This window comes from Peromyscus eremicus, chromosome 2, assembly GCF_949786415.1.
Source record: "Peromyscus eremicus chromosome 2, PerEre_H2_v1, whole genome shotgun sequence".
NCBI classification, from domain to species: domain Eukaryota; kingdom Metazoa; phylum Chordata; class Mammalia; order Rodentia; family Cricetidae; genus Peromyscus; species Peromyscus eremicus.
Genome location: NC_081417.1, coordinates 104,216,534 through 104,228,839, shown reverse-complemented (window position 1 = coordinate 104,228,839; position 12,306 = coordinate 104,216,534).

The window sequence follows — 12,306 nt, the reverse complement described above, 5'->3', positions numbered from 1 at the left end:
TATTAATGGAGAGATAAAGAAGATCATGCCTTAGAAATGGCAATAGCCTAAAGGGGGGTTCTAAAATTATAAATACATGCTTTCTACATAGTGTCAAAAGAAATCTAAATAACCACCTTTTCTTCACCCTCAGCATCAGTTCAGGTGACAACAGAATCAAGAATTTACCTCATCCTGTAATCATTGGAACTTATGTCAGTTAGGATCTTACTGAGGAAAAAAAAGTGTTTCTTGAGAATATTGTGTACACAAGCCAGTGTCAGTTGGTGTTCATGACAGGAGGCATATTTGACTTCTGGAATCAATAGGAAGGTGAAAGGAAGAAGGTCAAGAGCTAGCAACTCTTTTTGTGTATTCCTAAAGGCTAGACAGATGTTAAATGACTGGCATGGTTAGATATGTACACCCATGGCTATACTAGTGGCACAGATGTTCTGAAGGTAACCAACCACTTTCTGATTGGCTTAAAGGCCTACTCCACAGGAGGAAACACATGCCTGGTACTGTAAGTCTGGGTAAGAACACATGGTTGAGGAGCTTACAGGCCCCAAGTATGAACCTACTGCTATTTATATCAAACTGCCCTATAAACATGTGCCTCTCCCTGTAGTTTGGTGTAATTCTCTCAGACCTCATCAGAGAAGTGTCTTTGTGCAGTAGATGATACTCAATGCAGAAATTTACAACTAGTGCAGAGAATAAGTGACTGTGCAGTGCTCATCCACAATGGGACATTGACATCATGTCTCAAAGGCTCAGGAGCCATCACAGAAGAGGGGATGGAAAGACTGTAAGATAGAGAGGTCAGGAAGAAGCCGAATGAAGCAGTGTCTTCTGGATATGACAGGACGACTGCATTCATTAACTCACAGCAGCTGTTGGTTGCCTGTTGCCTGCACATCAAGCCAGTCAACATTCTAGCAAGAAGTAGAAAATGGTTTGTGAGCTTCTACTCTTAACTGGAATGCTGTGGAGAGTTGATAGCTTCTGGGGTTTTGTTTATCAGTGTGGCTCCTGGTAGGTTGGCCACACTTGGTGGATGGCCCCCACACCAGAAGTATACGGACAGCACAATTTGGTGTTGATGAGTTATTAATAAAAAGAAAATGATACAAAATAGGGAAGTGGAAACTGATATGTTAGGAGTTAAGAGGAAGACTTGGAGGTGAACATGATCAAAATGCACTGTATGAAATTCTCAAAGAATTAATAAAAATAATTTTTAAAGAAATTGAGTCTCCTTTTGCCATCCATGATGTGACTTATAACAAATAACTCTACCACACTCAGTTTCTTAGTTTGTTACCTGGAGATCAAGTTTATCCAATGCAAAATGTAACTACTATGAAGTTTATTTGAAATAAAAATTTAAAGAGCTTAGCATGGTGTATGGTGAGCACTCAAAAAATGATAATTATTACTTAAAATCCGAGGAAGTCAATTGGGCTTATTATCAACTGTTTTAAAAAATACTTATTTAGTTTTATATTATAAGCATGAATGTTCTGTTTGCATTCATGTGAATGCAGAGACCAGAAGAGGGCATTAGATTCTCTAGTACTGAAGTTATAGATGATTGTAAACCACCATATAGGTGATGAGAACCCAGCCTAGTCCTCTGAAAAAGTAGCAAGTGCTCTCACCCACAGAGCCATCTCTCCATCCCCATATTCTCATTTCTTCATAGGCAAAAAAAAAAAAATGTATATTTTCTACAACGCTATCATGTATCTTCCAAGAGCTAGTACAAAACAACTATTTGTAGGCAAAAGAAGCAGCTTATAGCTTTTAATATGTATGTTTTATTGGAAATTATTTCTTTAATCCAATCTGTGAATTTTCCTCTTCTTATCTACCATGGTCTGTGGTGCAATGTATTGGTTGAATGGATACACAACTACCAGAGAGATGGTATGCTTTAAAAACTCTTGTACAAGCCAGGCGGTGGTGGCACACACCTTTAATCCCAGCACTCGGGAGGCAGAGGCAGGTGGATCTCTGCGAGTTCAAGGCCAGCCTGGTCTACCAAGTGAGTTCCAGGAAAGGCGCAAAGCTACACAGAGAAACCCTGTCTTAAAAAACAAAACAAAACTCTTGTACAATGTCTATAATCAACAAGGCAGTGTCTGGGATTTCTCTACAGACAGGTACATTGGGACCCGCAGCCCTGACAAACTCTATACTTGTTCATAAATCAGAATGATCTGAATTCCACCCAGGAAAATTTCCTCAACTGACTTCCAAAGTGTGGATTACAGTGAGTATATGAGAATAACAAGCAAAGGAAGCCTACACATGGGTTGGCTTTCAGCTTTCAGTTTCTACGCAGTCAAGGAAACTCCTCTAAGAAATAGCACTGTCTTAGTTTACTCTCTGCTGCTGTGATAAAACATCATGAGCAAAAGCAATTTGGAGAAGAAAAGGTTTATTTCAGCTTACAATTCATAGTCTATCATGGAGGAAAGTCAGGGCAGAAACTCATGGCAGGAGCCTGGAGGCAGGATGGTAGAGGTTATGGAGGAGTGCTGCTTACTGGCTTGCCCCCTCCCTCCGGCTTGCTCAGATTGCTTCTTTATATCGCCTAGGATCACTTGCCCAGTGATGGCATCACTTGCAATGAACTGGACCCTCCCATATCAATCACTAGTCAAGAAAACACTCCGCACACTTGCCCACAGACCAGTTTTATGGAGGCATTTCCTTAGTTGAGGTTCCCTTTTTCTAAAGGACTCTAGCTTATGTCAAGTTGACAAAACCTAACAAACACTAGCATTTAATCTTCCTATCATTTGAATATTTATTTAAAATGATTTAGTGACATGGTTTTTACTTTTTTTCTGGTGTATGCATGTGTGAAATAAAAAGCACTGGGGCCAACAACAGCTAAAATACCCTCTCAAGTGATTGTTTTCCTATCTCTTCAGCATTCATGAATATATTCATGACAGAACACTGATGCTCAATGGTAAAAGACAAATCAAAGGCTCCCAAGTGTTATACTTAAGAGTTGTCAAGAACCAGAAATGTCGTATTGTGCTTACACCAATCCTAGATTTAATATAAAATTTTCCAGTCTCACTTTTATTTTGCCCTGAGAAGGATAGTTTTCGCTTGGTGATTTTTCAGAATTAATGTTTGCACAGAAAACATATTTGATCTTTGCTCTGTTGATATAAGTTGTAATTGCTACTCCCCTGTTTAAGTGTATTTCATATAATAAAAACTAGGGGGTGAATAGCATTGGGACATGGTGGAGGGGGAGAGAGATGATTGATGGGGTCTGGCTGGGCAGAGTGGATAGTCTTTGATGCTCTGGGGCACAGAAAGATGTCTATGACTGACAATAAGTAACAGAATACTTGAAAAGGTCAAGTAGAGAAACTTTTTAATGTTACCAGAGCAATTTTTTTCTGAGTGTTTGAGGTAAAGGATAACCAAGTTACCACAATCCAGTCACCCCACAGTGTGAAGGCATTGAAACATCACACTGGATTTTATAATTACGTACAATCACTGTGCATCCATTTTGTCACATTCTATGCCAGCATTGGTTATTCGTAGCTAAGGTTCATCTTGTTACATAGTGTTTAGGGAAGGTCGCCTAGAGACAGCAGGACAAGGGCAGGCTTTTGTCCATTGTCTTTCATTTGAATGAGGACTTGCAGAAAGTGGTTCAAGTTCCAAGCTATAACAAACACATTGTGGGGTGAGAGGGTCAATAATGACAGCTGGCCAGGAAAGTGCCTGGGAGCATCAGGGAGAACTTGTCCAGGCTTTGGCAAGATGGAAACATGAAAGAGCAGAAATGTGAGTCTCAGACTTGCGGGCTCTGATCAGGACTAGGAGATAACAACAGGGACTTCTAGATCTCAGGTGCAGTTGGTATGCTAGTCAACTTCTATCACTATGGAAAAAAATACTCGAGACAGTAAAATTAGTAAGGAAAAAGGTTGTTTGGTTTTTTTTTTCTTTTCATCCATGGGCTCTTAGGCCCATGACAGCCCACTCTATCATGGTGGGGTACGTGGTAGAAGAGGCATGTTTATCTTAAAGCAGCTGGAAACAGAAGGGGGTGGGGGTGGAGAACAGGGTTTGTCCAACTATGCTCCACCTCCAAAAGGTTCCATGATTTTCCAACAGTGCCACAGTCCCAACTTTAACATGAGGGACTTTGGGCAGACATTTCAGATTTAAACTTAGAGCCATTAGCTTCTGGAGAGTAAATGAAATAGGGAGAAAGAGAGGGAGATCTTTGGAAACACTGGCAATCAAGACAAAATGGCAGATGAAGTCCAGGACCTGCTGACCTCAGTGTGGTCAGCCAACACTGGCTTGTGCTGCTTGGCTGGGGAGGGCAGGCACTGAAGAAAGCCTTGGTGGGAAGAGTGGCCAAGCGTGCATGGTCTTCAACTCTGTCTATGCACTGGTGCTATGCCAGCCTTTTCATTTGTCTCTGCTTAGTCCTCATGACCCTTCATGAAGCAGAGATTCCCACTTCTCAGGTGATTACCAAGTAAAGGTTTTTGAAGTTAAGCACATGCAGAGCATCACAAGCTTCACCCATGCTCTTTTTTCCAGCATTTATCATTCTCTCTAACGATATTTTTAACTTCGAATGGCTTTATAAACATTGAAAGGACTGGTGTCAAGACACCCCAACACCAAGTTCTCAACACAAAGCAGATTTATTTGATACAGAGGGACAAATGACAGGGGATAAGAGACAAAGACAGTGGAGAGAGAGGACCAAGCAGAAGGGGAAAAGAACAAGGGGTGGGGGAGGGACAAAAGACTGCCTCTGGATAGAGAGGAGACAGATGTGGCTGTTTAGAAAGGGAAAGAAGGAAAACCCCATGTTAGGATGAACTGCTTAATTTTGACTGAGCATGTTAATTAGGTGAGCCAAAAGGGAACTTTTTATTGCTGGACTTCAATACTTTAATAGTTGGATCTTGCTAGTCAGCCTCAGAGGGAGAAAGTGGCCAAGTAAGGGAATGGACCTTGATGGCTAGCATTAGGAATGTAATCTTACTGTTTAGCAAGGTAGAGGGAAGGGGTAAGGGCAAGGCCTGCCAGGGCCGTATTTGCCATGATCAGGCCTTTGAGAGTCCTTCAAATATACTGGTGGGATTTCTCTAAGAGGGATGCCAGTGTCTTCCCTTTTTATCTCTTAAAAGAAGGTTCCTGTGCCTCTTCCTCCTCCTTCTCCTCCTTCTGTTGTACGATATTACTTTAAGCTGTATTACTTTTGTTTATGTTGCATTTGTTTAACTCTGTGAAGTTGTGTTACTGTGCCTGTCTAAAACACCTGATGGTCTAATAATGAGCTGAATGGCCAATAGCAAGCAAGGCAGGAGAAAGGATAGGTGGGGCTGGCAGGCAGAGAGAATATATAGAAGGAAAAAATCTGGGTGGAGAGAGGAAGAAATAGCCAGAAAAGGAAGAGGACTCCAGGGGCCAGCAACCCAGCTACACAGCCAACCACATAAGAATAAGATATACAGAAGTAAGAGAATGGGAAAAGCCCAGGGGCAAAAGGTAGATGGGATAATTTAAGTTAAGGAAAGCTGGCAAGAAACAAGCCAAGCTAAAGCTGGACATTCATAATTAAGAATAAGCCTCGATGTGCGATTTATTTGGGAGCTGGGTGGCAGGCCTCCCAAAGAGCAAAAATAACAACAAAATCCTTCTTCTTTTCTTTTTAGCTCCTAAGCAGTGACGTTCCTCTGGCCATGAAAGACAGTGGCCTTTGAGCCCCAGACCACACAAGAACACCTGGGCTTATTGAAATTGCAGGCTCTGGAAACTTTCCCTGAGCTCCGATAGGTCTAGAGTGAGATTCGGGTATCTGCATTTTACACAGACACCAGAAGTGAGTCCAGGTGCGTGTCATCTAGGGTCATCTTTAAGATATACCATAGTAAGGCAGTGTAGGCAACATTTATTTCCACATGGAACCCATGGCCCCTGTTTCTCCAGCATCACTTTATTATATAATTAAAAGAAGTACTGCAGGGAGGGAATGGAGAGTGGAGCATAGGAAAGCTGACTGAAATGTTTAGGTCAAGGAACGGCCTGGGATGTTCTATTATAATGCTGCTGTGACTGGAAAGTACTGTATTACAAGGTCAAAGTCAAAATGGTCTGGAATTTGTCCATAGCAGAATAGATAAACCTAGGGGCCAACTTCAGCAAGAAATGCCTATTAACAATTTAATTCTTTGTGTTATTTTTAAAAATAATTCTAAACAAGCTTAATCATTTGTTAGCTTAAATAAAAACCCAGTGGTTTCCTAAGGAATTTTCTTATGTTGAATAATGAGTATTATTGGGTTTATGTTAAAAGGGAAAACACACACACACACACACACACACACACACACACACACACACAATTTGTATTACATAAAAGCTATAGAGATTCACTTACTCTAAAATATCTTAACAGAAGTGTACAGTTTGGGAGGCTGGAGAGCTGGCCAACAGATGAGAGTGCATACTGCTTCTTCAGAGGACCTGAGCTTGTTCCCAGCATCCACATCAGGTCACCACCTGCAGCTATACCTGCAGGGGACCCAACACCATCTTTTGGCCTCTCACGTGCAAAATACTCTCCCCACAGATACACATAAAATACACACTTTTAAATGAAATAATTTTTTAAAAAAGATGAGCCCATTATTTTACAAAAAGAAACGCAAGTTAATACATTTTTAGTATTCACTTCCTGCTACCAGATACAAACCCACACTCTTTTACACAGGATATTTTTTTTTCAGTACTAAGTTTCTTATTGACATTGCAAGGGACATATTTATTTATTTATTCTTTGTTACAAAAGGACTAAATGATTCTGAAACCCAAGGCAGAGTTCACGTGTCTGGGCCGCCATTCCTGCCTGTGGTCTATGAGTACCGAGCAGCCTCAGGCTTTTCTGAGGAAGGCCCATATCTGTACATATATAGGGCACCTCACTTTATGTATAAAACTAATTTCTAAAAAATTGCTAGAAAATAGACTTTTACAAACTGATCATGCAAAAATCTTACTCTTCTCAGGGAACCTGTAATCAGTCCTGCTATGGGAAAGAAAACACAACAACCCATTAACTTTAACACCATGGAATCTGGACTTAGCTTTGCTTCCATGCACATCCTGGCAGCATTTGGGACACTTCAAAAAAAAAAAAAGAAAAGGTTTAAAAAAAAAGAATCCTTAGATGAAGAATCCTATAGCAAGGAAATGAATAACATGGACATTTTTATTTGAATAAGTGACTAAAATGTCATTTCAAAAAGATGAGATGATACAGAAACATTGTACACAGGACAATGAATCCATTCTTGGGGTAAATGCAAACCTGTGTAAGTTATGTTAATGAAGTGTAAAATCAATTCTATGACTAGTTTCAAAACACATTTTTTTTTTAATCACAAAAGGGCATACTGTTATCTAAAATGCAGAATAAAGCCACCAAAAAGAGTACAGCCAGGAATGCCAGAAAGCAAATTAATGAAGGATTTTAGCTATCAAATAAATGGGTTCAGTGCTTTTAGCTTCTCTTTCATGGAAATTGGCAACACATCAGTAGTCCTAATCCTACAAATGTAGATGTTTAAAACAGGTTGAGGCAGCAACACTTTATAGGCCAGCATGAAAAGAAAAACAATCATAGGAATGACATAATTACAGGGTAATAAAGACATAAACACCATTAATGCATTAATTTTGTATTTGGGGGTTTTATCCACAGTTGGCTTAACAACTTATAACTCCAAGGTTTTGATTACACAGTCACTAGGACCTTTTTCACCTATCCGTCCTAATACATGCATATATTGGATTTGATTTACTTTTTTATAGGAGATTTGTGTAATTGGTTATTGAAGAAAATAGGGGATTTAGGGATATTTTTAAGAGGGGAAGAGGAGAGAAATAGAGGTGGTGTTGCTTATTTTTACTCTTTTTTTGGGAGGGGGTGTCTGTCATCCAACTCTCAAATAAATCACACATGGAAGCTTATTCTTACTTATGAATGCCCAGCCTTAGTTTGGCTTATTTCTCTAGCCAGCTTTTCTTAATTTAAATTATCCTGTCTACCTTATGCCTCTGGGCTTTTATCTTTTTTTTATTTCTGTACACCTCTTTTTACTTCTTACTCCGTGGCTTGCTGGTTGTGTAGCTGGGTGGCTGGCCCCTGATGTCCTCCTCTCCGTCTCCTTTCCTTGCTACTTCTTTTTTTCTTTTCAGATTTCTCCTCCTTTTTATTGTCTCTGCCTGCCAGCCCTGCCTATCCTTTCTCCCACCTTGCTATTGGTCATTCAACTCTTTATTAGACCATCAAGTGTTTTAGACAGGCAAAGTAACACAACTTCTGAGTTAAACAAATGCAAGATAAAAAAATGCAACACATCTTTGCATCATTTAACAAATATTCCACAGCATAAACAAATGCAACACATCTTAAAATAATATTCTATAACATTTCCCCCTTTTGTCTAAAAAAGAAAGAGTTTAACTTTAACATAGTAAACCTATACACAACAAAAACAATTATCAAGAATTACATTTATAATATTCTGTCTATTCATAGTTAGCATATTCAGAGAAAATAATGCATTACCTATCCTGTCTTAGTGAATCCAAAGTTTTAGACCTAATTTGCTTTCTATCATAACTAATGAAAACTGTGACTATAACTATCTAGTCTTCAACTTCATCTAAGACCCAGAAGGATATAATATTTTCTAACAATAAAGACATTTGGCTGCCTGGAAAGTCATCCAAATTTCCCTTGCAACATTGAGGCATCCATATTCAGCCTACAGTCCCAGAATAGCTGGCAAACTTTTCAGTGAACAGGAAATTTGAAGGATTTTCCCACCTTGTATTGGCAAAGTTCATCAGTGGCTTTTCTCTGTGTCCTGCAGAATGTCTGGCAGACTCTTCTGTGAAGCAGGAACTCCGAAGGACCATCCCAGCTTGTTTTTTGAGCAAAGATCAGCTGTCACTTTCCTATGGGTCCTGCATGTCCAATTTATACAGCATACTGTCAAGCTTTCAAGGCAAAAGCAGTTTCTTGCCCAAATGACTAACTTTGCCACAGTGAAAGCAAACTCCTATGGAGTTTCTTTGATGCCCATCATCTTTTTATAAAGTAAATTGGTGCTGTGAGGAGCAGATGTGTCTTATTGTCATGAAAAACCTTAACAAAACATTTTAAATGCCATATTCTGTAGGTCTTTGAAGTGTTTGAAGACCATTTATCTAAAATAAACCTATTTAACCTAGAAAACATACCTAATGTGACTACAAGTTTGATTACTATAGGTTAACTACTAACTTCTTTTCTTATTTATACATTGCATTTTTAAATGAACTGCATAAACACAATACCCCAAACAAGAGTAGAAACATACATTCAGTATAAAAAAATTAACTTTAAATTTGTATCAATATACCAAAATTCATGTCAATGCAAAATATCTGAGGTTAATAGTTGTCTTTTTATCCTATATTCCTATATTACCCTAAATTAAAACATACATAACCCACCAAATAACCAAAAGCCTCACACACCCCTCTTGGGAATGTTGGCACCCCTTTGTACAACCTTCTTCCTGCTGTCTGTGGATGAGTACCTTTAGGGTTCCTAAGAAAATTTGAAATAATGGCCAAGTCCTGGGAAGATCAGCTATTATGCTTGTTGATAGATATCACCTGTCAAAATTTAGGAGGTCTCCCCAATCAAACCTGATCAATATCATTCCTGAAGGAATCCACAGCCTCTCATCTCCTGTGGGAACAAAACTCCAAAGCATTTTTGATTTCCATTTGACACATATTTTTTTGACTTCTTTTTAGAAGTTAATATAGCCCTAAAGAATCTGGATTGGTTCAATTTTGCAGTCCTATTCACAAGCCCATGTCTGCCAGCAGCTGTCTCTTGTCCATCAGTAAGTGAAAAAATTCAAAATCAACACAGTAACACACAGCAGCAGCATCCAGACTTCCCGTGTATGTCCCATCTTTACATGGCTTTTTCTTTTTTCTTTTTACTGTCTCTTTAATGACTTTATTTTATTGTTAATGTATTTGTTTCTTTCTATAACTGCCAATACCCATTTTCTTTCTTAATTAAGCCTACGCACATTGTAAAACACACTGGAACCTGTTTAGAGTTTTTTTTTTTTTCCATCTGCACCTCTTTTACTGCATATCTCCAGACTTTTTTGACTGCACAAGGAAACTTTAAACTGTTAAGCTACCCTGGGTCCTCTGTGAGGCTCTAGACTGGCTCCATCTGCTTCTTGGGTCGGGAAAACCAAGTCTAAATCTCACAGCCCAGTCTGAGGTTCGTAACTGATAACTGCATTCAACCTTCCTAGCTGTAGGAAGGCAGTACCTGTGTTGCCACAAGCGGTTTTTACTTAGCTTGCTGTTTTTATTTAACACTGCTGGCTGAACAGCAGAGCCTCTTAAAGGATCTGTGTCCTTTTTCTTTTCTTTTTTCAGCTTTCTCGGGACCTACATGGAAATTTAGCCCACGTTACTATGCCAAAATGTAGTTGTTTTTTTTCCTACTCATTTGCTCTTTTGGCTCTTTACTGTTTTGGGGGGCCCACCACCCAGCTCCCAAATAAGTCCACAGAGGCTTATTCTTAACTTATAAATGCCTGGCCTTAGTTTGGCTTATTTTTATCCAGCTTTTCTTAAGTTAAATTATCCCATCTATCTTTGGCATCAGGGCTTTTACCTTTTTCTCTATTCTTGTATATCTTTTCTTTCCTTCTTTTTCCATGTCTGGCTATGTAGCTGGGTAGCTGGTCCCTGAAGTCCTCCTCCTTCCTTGATCTTTCTCCTTTTTCTTCCCAGATTTCTCCTCCTTTTTACTGTCTCTGCCTGCCAGCCCTGCCTATCCTTTCTCCTGCCTTGCTATTAGTTGTTCATTTCTTTATTAGGCCATCAGGTGTTTTAGACAGGCAAAGTAACACAGCTTCACAGAGCTAAACAAATACAAGACAAAAGAGCACAGCACATATTTGCATCATTAGATAAATGTTCCACAGCATAAACAAATGTAACACATCATAAAATAATATTCTACAACATAGGGGCTACTTTGGACTTTTTAGATACTTACAATGAATCCATTGTCAGGTGTAACTATTACTGTTCTTTTTTATTGTTCTCTTGGGGTCATTGATGTTCTCTTTCCTCAATTTCTGTTAAGGTGTAGTCTTATCGGGAGTCAATTACATGATGTTGGCCAGTCATTTTAACTCTCCCATTTGATTTCCTTACCTGTAAAACGTAGATAATAATGTTGCTTCTGACAGCTGTTCTAAAGGGAAGAGATTAGCAAAAAAATGCCTTACTTAGTGCAAGACTCAATAAACGCCACTTATGGTTTTAATGCTTGAAGAGAAAGCTGGAATGAGAAACAGGAGCCTCATTTTGATCCTGTTATGCAGTTCCTCATTCATGGTTGAGGGCCAGTTCTTTGTGAGAGAGTTGGCTTGTGAATTCGTGGCATCAACAACAGTAACAAAGTGAGCTCAGTTGTTGGATACAGAGTGGGAAGATGAATCATTGTGTGGAGGTGTAAGGTAGTGTAGGTGTGTGCATATGAGTTTAAACAGAAACAGACATTTAAATAAGAATGAAATCAAATAAGCTATGTAGATTATAAAAAGAATTCTAGTGGCCATTTTTGTAGCTAAGGAATACATTTTCAGAAACGAATATTGAGGACCCTCCGTGAAGCAGCTGTACGCTTCTGGTGTACCTAAGTGCTAAGGCTGAGGGACAGACCTTTATGAAATTGCTTATCTAGAAGTCTGGTTGCACTGGGCAGTCCTGGACACTAGGCTCTGTACTTCTCTCCTACTTTCAGACATCTACTCATTTCACCTCACACTGTGGAGCTTTTTTGCCTCCTGTTTGCTGTAGTGAAAAGCCTCAATAAAGGATAATCACACAGCGACATGCTTGGAAAAGCTTCACCCTGGCAGTAGTCACAGTGTAGCAGAACCCTGAAGGCTTGAAGAAGACCTTGTGTTCATGCAGGTTCCCTAGAGGAACAGAATCAATAGAACACATACTTGGTTGGAGGGGATTTAAAACTGGCTTACACAGTCAAAGGGTAGAGATTCCAACCATGACTGTTTGAGATCTGGAGAGTTCAAAAATGAGTATCTTCTCAGTCTAAGCATTTGGAAGTGTCAGAATAAGAGGGACCAAAGATGCTGTTCAGCCCTGTTTGTAGCTGATCATGTGGAAGCTCCCAGAGAGTTGCCATGGTGA